Below are 6,833 nucleotides of genomic sequence, written 5' to 3'. Positions count from 1 at the left end.
TTTAAGATAAATTGTGTTACTCTGCTTAGTTGATGTTCAGCACTGTGTTCCTTTCTAAAGCCAAACTGGTGATGAGGAATAGCTTTAGCAAAGGATTCAGTCTCGAAAAGCCTGACCATTAGGATCTTTTCGAGTATTTTGGAGAAGCTGGGTAAGAGGCTTATGGGTCTGTAGGAGCTTGCACAGGAAGGGGATTTTCTTGGTTTAAGGATCATAGTGATTGTTGCGTGTTTCCACTGGCTTGGAAAATGACCTGTTTGTAGAATCCTGTTGTATATAAGAACGAGGTACAGTCTGGCTTTTATTGGTAGAGTTTTAATCAGTTTGTTGTCAACTTTGTCATGTCCAGGGGCTTTTTTATTTTCTAGGACATCAATTAGCGTATTAAGTTCCGCTAATGTGACTGGCCTATAGTTGTTGTGATTCTGCGCTCTTGTCATTGCTGCGTTAGTCGTTTTATAGTACGTTAGTTCCTTTTTAATTTGTTCTCTGTCTGTAGTTTCGTTCCTTAGGTTTGGGGTGAATCGGGACTCTAGGTGAAGTGCAAGGACTTCGGCTTTTTCATCCGCAGTCTTGGTCCAGAGGCTGGCTGGTGTGGGTTTATTAGGGTCAACTTCCTTTTTAAGTGGCCAGCAGGGTTGCTCTTGTCTCTTAATTGTATTTGTCATTTTCCATAGTTTGTCCATTTTGTATCTGTCTGTAGGGTCAATATCTTTTATTTTGTCATTTATATTTTTTTCCCTTAGTTTTTTAATTTCCTTAGCCAGTTTATTTTGCGCTGCTTTGAACCATGTTTTTGCTTCTTTCGTCCCTGTAGCTCTGTATATTTTGTTGAGTTCTCGTTTTGGTTGAGTAGGTTGAGGGTTCTTTCGTCAAGCTTTATTAGATTAGGGTTTTCCTTATGTCTATTGTTGTTTCTGTTTTGCGTGTGGGTTTGTGGGGTTGCTTCTTTGGCTGAAGTGTTGATGTTTCTCATGAGTATGTCAATGCAGTCTTCTATGTCCTGCCCTGATTTAATGTCTGTATTTAGTAGAATTTTGTCCTCCAGTAGTTTTTTGAATTTAGGAATGTTAGTGTTTTTTGTAATTATTGTAGTCTTTGCTTTTTCCTGCATGATGTTGGTTTTATTGAAGTTAATAGTGAGCAGTAGGGGAACATGGTCAGAGCTGAGGTCTTGAGAAGAAGTGATGTGGAGACATTGCCTTCTGAATCCTTTGTAGATGGCGAAGTCAAGTGCTGAAGGCTGTTTCCTGCTGTCAAATGGGTAGTGGGTTGCTTCGCCAGTGGCTAGAGTCTGTAGGTTTCTTGTTGCTTGTAGACTGTCGTGTAGGTGTCTGCCCCTTTCACAAGAGCGGTAGTTTCCCCAATTTGGGTGTTTGGCATTCCAGTCCCCGCCCAGGATAAATTTTGAATTGCCACCCAGTACTTCCTTGAAGTGGTTGAACATTTTGGTAAAATGATTTGGACTCCATTTGTAGGTAGGTGGGCAGTATATGGGGGCAATAATAATCATATCAGCTCTAATACCGCTTGACGGGATGAGGACTATTGGTGAGCTTTGGAAGGACTCCGTTTCTATTGGGTTTAAGGCCGTGTGCCTTATGTTTTGATTGACTATTATGGCTGTGCCGCCCTTTCTGTTTGAATTTGGATTGCGTGAGTAGTATGTGTGGAATCCTGGGAAGTTAAGGGCTGTTGAATTTGGGTGTAGCCTGGTTTCGATGACCATCATTATTTGAATTTTTTCTTTTACTAAAAAGGCCTCTATTTCATTTTTCTTATTTCCTGCTCCACAGGCATTCCAGAAACATAGTTTTAGTGAGTTTGTGTTATTGTTGTTTGTCGTGTGTGTCATACGGTAGGGTTTTTTACGGCTGAATTAATGTGTTTTGTTTCCTAGTTTGAGCTTCCTATTAATGTCATTATTTTATTAATGAAATTGTCCAGTTTAATTTCTAGGCTTTCAATCCTTAATTCTAGGGCGTGGCTGAGGATATTATTTTCCATCGGAATTGGTTTGTTATTGGGTTTTGATTCTTCAGGGGAATTTTTATTTTCGATTGTTCTAGGTTTGAAGAAAGCTCTAGCAGCTCGGCTAGTTGTCGGGGGGCTTTCCCCAGCTTTCTGGTTTATTTGGGGAAATCCTGGGGGGGAATTTTTTCCTTGGGAGTCTATTTTTTTATTTTTCTCTCGTAGTCCTTGTTGAAATTTTTTTAAGTGTTGCTCGGCTGGGTTTTTTTTTGTTATTTTGGGTTCCTTTTCTCTCCGTAAGCGGTTGAGCCTTTTTTGGATGGCGGTGTCATGGTGTGAGGGGCGGTGGGTAGAGGGTTTTCTCCTTTCTTTGATATCCCGGAATGGGTTTTGCCGTGTGTTTGCAGCTGGCGGTTTAGGGTAAGCATGAGTGAGGGGTTGGGGCCTGATTTCCCTTCTGGTTTCCCTGAATTCTCCCAGATTTATTTGGTTAATAAATAATGAGTTTTTTTCCTTTTTATAGGCTGGGCAGCCCCTGTACGAGCTGACATGCGCCCCCGAGCAGTTTGCGCATTTAGCCGGAGTTGATCTTGGTTTTAGACAAACTCTAGATTCGTGGTTTCCGGCACACTTCAGACACCTTGGGCCTTTTAGGCAGTGGTTTCTGGAGTGGCGGAAACCTTGACAATTGTAGCACTGGACCGGTTCTCGAGTTCTGTGCATCATTTCGACTTTGATGGTTTGGTTGCCCAGGACCTTCAAAGTGAGTATACTTTTGTGGTATCCGTCAGGCTGTGGTTCTAATTCTATTTTATGTAATTTCATAGGTGCCCCAGTTGTCCTATTTTTCATACATTGTATGAATCGGGTTTTATACCCAATTTTTTGGAGCTCGTCAATGACCCATTTGTAGGGCGTGGAGGGGTGCAGGTGGCGTATAACCACATAGAAGCCCCTTTCTGCCTGTGCCTGATGAGTGTGGGCTGAGATGCCATTTTCTATAAGCACCTGTTTGATTATTTTGTAAGATTTTATGTCAACAGCATTGATTTGTACCCCATTTCCCTTTGTTGTTCTAGTTTTGTAACTAGAAATACCCGCCCTATAATTAAATTTTTCTAGCAGCGGTACTATCTGTGTAGTACTAGCTACTTGCAGTGGTGGTACCTTCCTGCTGGAGGGTACTGTCCTCCAAGGATGGAGGTCTGCATTTGTTGTTTCTTTGGGGGGGGGAATTGTAGCTGTCTCTAGCGAGATGCTATTTTTCCTGCATTCGTCTGCTATGATATTGGCTGTGTGACTTTTGAAGATTGGAGTCACGATATCCAGGTTACTGGGAGAAACATTTTCAGCAGGATTGCAGTGCTTTTTTGCAGGCGTTTGGTCAGGGCTGTTTTCATTTTTGTCCATAAATCTTTTTCCAGGTGTGGCTATGGTCTTTTCGTCATTTATTCTATTGTTTTTAACTGCTTCTGCGTATGAGGTCAATTTATGTGCAGGGTTTTCGGGGTAGAGGAGACTGCGTCTAGCTGTGCTATGGCTGTTTGAATTTTTAGGGGCGCGAGTTCGTTGTTCTTTTGGGGGAGGGGATAAGGGGAGGGCATACAGTGGTTCATTTTCAGGGGGAGGTGATCTTTTCCTTTTGTCAGCTGGTGTAGGGGGGTTTGTGTACTTCGGTTGCATGACGTTTATTTGTTCAAGAATTGCCTTTGTTAAAATTGTAGGGTCAACTAAAGCGCCATCTGGCATGTTCCTGAGGGAAGGGGGGCAGGGCTGCCACACGTCCATTTGGGCAGGGATGGGTTTGATGTAGTTCGATGTTTTATTCGATAGTTCCATGTCGGCTGTGGTATTTTTGGTAAAGCGTTTAGAGATTTTGTCATCAGAGTTTGTATTTAGTGTGACGGTCATATTGCTAGCGTTAGTTGCAATGATATGCTTCCTATGAATGTCGGTGTGCATGACGGGAGAATTTTTTTTATGTGTGGAGAGGCTTGTGTGTGTATCAGTTGGGAGAGTTGGCGAGTGAGTGCTTGAGGCCTGTTTAATGTTTGAGTGTACTGGTGGAGAGGTGGCGATGTCAAATGATGAGACGCTACTTTTGGCGCCCATGCTGCATTTATTAGTGTTCGTGAGAGAGAGAGTGGTGAATTTTCTTCTTTCCCTTGTGTCTGTGTGAGTGTTTGAGAGGCGTGTAATTTTGGCGCCACTTGCGCCGCTGCAGGTGTTCGTGAGAGGAATGTTGTGTGTGGTGAGAGAGAGCCTGTGTTGTGTGATTTTGTGTGAGTGTGGATGGGCAATATTTTCCTTTTTTGGAGTTGTTGGAGATGTTTTGGCGTCAACATTTTTGGCACCGTTTGAGAGGCGCGTAATTTTGGCGCCATTTGAGTTGCTACAGGAGTTTGTGTGTGGAGTGTTTTGTGTGGTGAGAGAGAGGTTGTGATTGATTTTATGTGAGTGTGAGTGAGCAATATTTTCCTTTTTTGGGGTTGGAGATATTTTGGCGTCAACATTTTTGGCGCCGTTTGATTTTCTGTTTGGTGCCGGTGAAACGGTCACAAGTAAGACCACTCAGCCTATATGAATAGGTGTGTGGCTTAGTATTTATTTCAGCTCGTTATATACGTTAGCTATATATAAATAGTATTTAGTGGCGTTAGCAGAGGCCTTTACAATAGTAGGCTTTAAGAGTATTTTAACAGTAGTAACATAAAAATATCTTAAAAATAAATACTGAGTATGTTAACAGGTTTTTTTTTTTTTAAAATACTTGGAACTGTGACTTAAACGCGACAATTTATCGCTATCGAAATATTCTTATGGAAATAGTAGGCTTTAAGTGCTTTGTTTAACAGTGTTAACATAAAAAATAAATGCTGAATGTTTTAACAGGTTTTAAATACATGGAATTGTGACTAAACGCGACAAATTATTACTATCGAGATATTCTTATAGGAACTGTTAACTGTGAGGTGTGACCAAAAATGCCTGAGTATCGATGTCAAGAGTCACTGCCGCGAATATCGATAGTGGCCTTAGTGACCCGATATCGCGGCATGACAATCGAAAAAAGCCAGCATGGCTGGTTTGTTTACATTTTTAGAATTTACAAGTTTGCTAATAAAATTTTCTTTTCAGGTATTTCGCGGCTTTCTGCCAACAGGATTTGGAGTTGCCGCATCCACAGGAAGGCGTCCAGTGTCGATGGAGGTGTACCAGCCAGCGGAGTCGGCGAAGTTAAGTAGCAGCAAGTTTCCAATCCACAGGGGAGAAAGTATCGTCAGAGTTTTTGCACGCTGTAACTTACAAGTCTTTTCCTCTCGTACTAGGAGTGTGTGTTGCAGCACGTGTCAGCCTCATTCAAAGCCTCTGGAGAGTCCGGATTAATGTGGTTGGCAATTTCAGATACAGCCAGCTGTAGATTAGCGACGCCAACTTCAGGAGAGTCCACCGTCGGTTGTTGGCCAATTTGAAACCGAGTTTGCTGTGGATACTGGATGCACGCTGACCCCAAGGGAGCAGTGGCAGAAGGAGCTGGTCCAGCTGGATATGATAAGGACTCGTGGGAGCAGGAGGCGCTAATCCAGGATGTAGTGGAGGCCAGTGTTTTAGCGACTTCAAAGCAGCCCAAACCAGTGGCCGCGGTGGATCCAGTAAAATCAGCTCGGGGCAAACCAGTTGTAGAGCATTCAGCTGTACTGCCCAGTGAGTCCAGAGGTGCAGAAACTTGAGTGTCGTTGTAAACAGTGCGTTTTTGTACGTGTGGTCGCATGTTGTTAATTAAAGTCTTTTTTCCCTCGCCAGGTGGAAGCATCTCGTGTACATGCAGATTTGACCGCTTGTCTGCGTTGGAGTTAGAGGCTTCAAGAACGCTTGGAGCAGCAGCTTGGTGATGGATAGTGGACGAAGGTGGAACAATTTGGAGATACTCTTCTCTCACACCAGGAGTGAGTAGCACAGCCACATCAGTTGCTGCCGACGATTCCAAGGGATCCGGATTAGCGCCGTCAATGATTTGGTCGAGGGGCAATCTTGGAGCAGCATCACTGTTGGTGTGTGGACATCTAGGAGTGACCTTCGTTGAAACCTGTAGATTTGAGTGAGAAAAATTAGGGGTGACGGCCATGGTTTTTTGGACCGCCACAGATAAATCTGTATCATATGAATCTAATAATTCTTCTTCCAGGTACAGTTTCAGCCTGTTCAGGCCAGCTTGAAGCTGCTGCTCTGGAGTTGGCGTGCGGACCTCGGATGGTAGTAGCGGGCTCATAATAAGCCTCTGGATGTACTCTGGCTGAAACCTGATGATATGGGCCATGTCTACACGGCTAATCGTGCCACTCCTGACTGACCGTGACATGTTGTTGACCCAGTCCATCGACGGCCTTTCCTGGGGTACGCCGGTCGCTAACGCTAGTTCCTGTTTTTGCCTAGCCTGGCTTTCACGATGTTCTATACGCAGCTGTGCTTGCTGCAGATTACGCTGTTCCTGTTCTTGTTGTTTAAGGCGAATTAGAGTTGGAATTTGCTGCTGGAGTGTTACCGGCTGCTGTAGAAGTAAACGCCGCAAAGGCTCAAAATGTTTTTCGAGTTGTTTCGTGTAGATTGGCAAGTCTTGGTTATCCGGATTAAATAGATTCAAGAGAAGATTTCTCACTTCTGTGTTCGGGTGTGCAAGGAGTGAGTTGGCGAGCCTGCCACTGGCTTCGTCAAATACTTCTTGCACAGACTTCACGTTGTAAGAGCTTTGTATGTCCTTATTCCTCATATAACGGCCAGCTTGCACAGTCCAGCGTAACATTTTGTTGTGTGAAACCTCTATTTTACCAAATTGTGTTTTTGAAACCAGTGGACCCCAGACA

Source organism: Drosophila gunungcola, unplaced genomic scaffold (assembly GCF_025200985.1).
Source record: "Drosophila gunungcola strain Sukarami unplaced genomic scaffold, Dgunungcola_SK_2 000099F, whole genome shotgun sequence".
Classification (NCBI taxonomy): Eukaryota; Metazoa; Arthropoda; class Insecta; order Diptera; family Drosophilidae; genus Drosophila; species Drosophila gunungcola.
Note: the sequence above shows the minus strand (reverse complement) of the source record.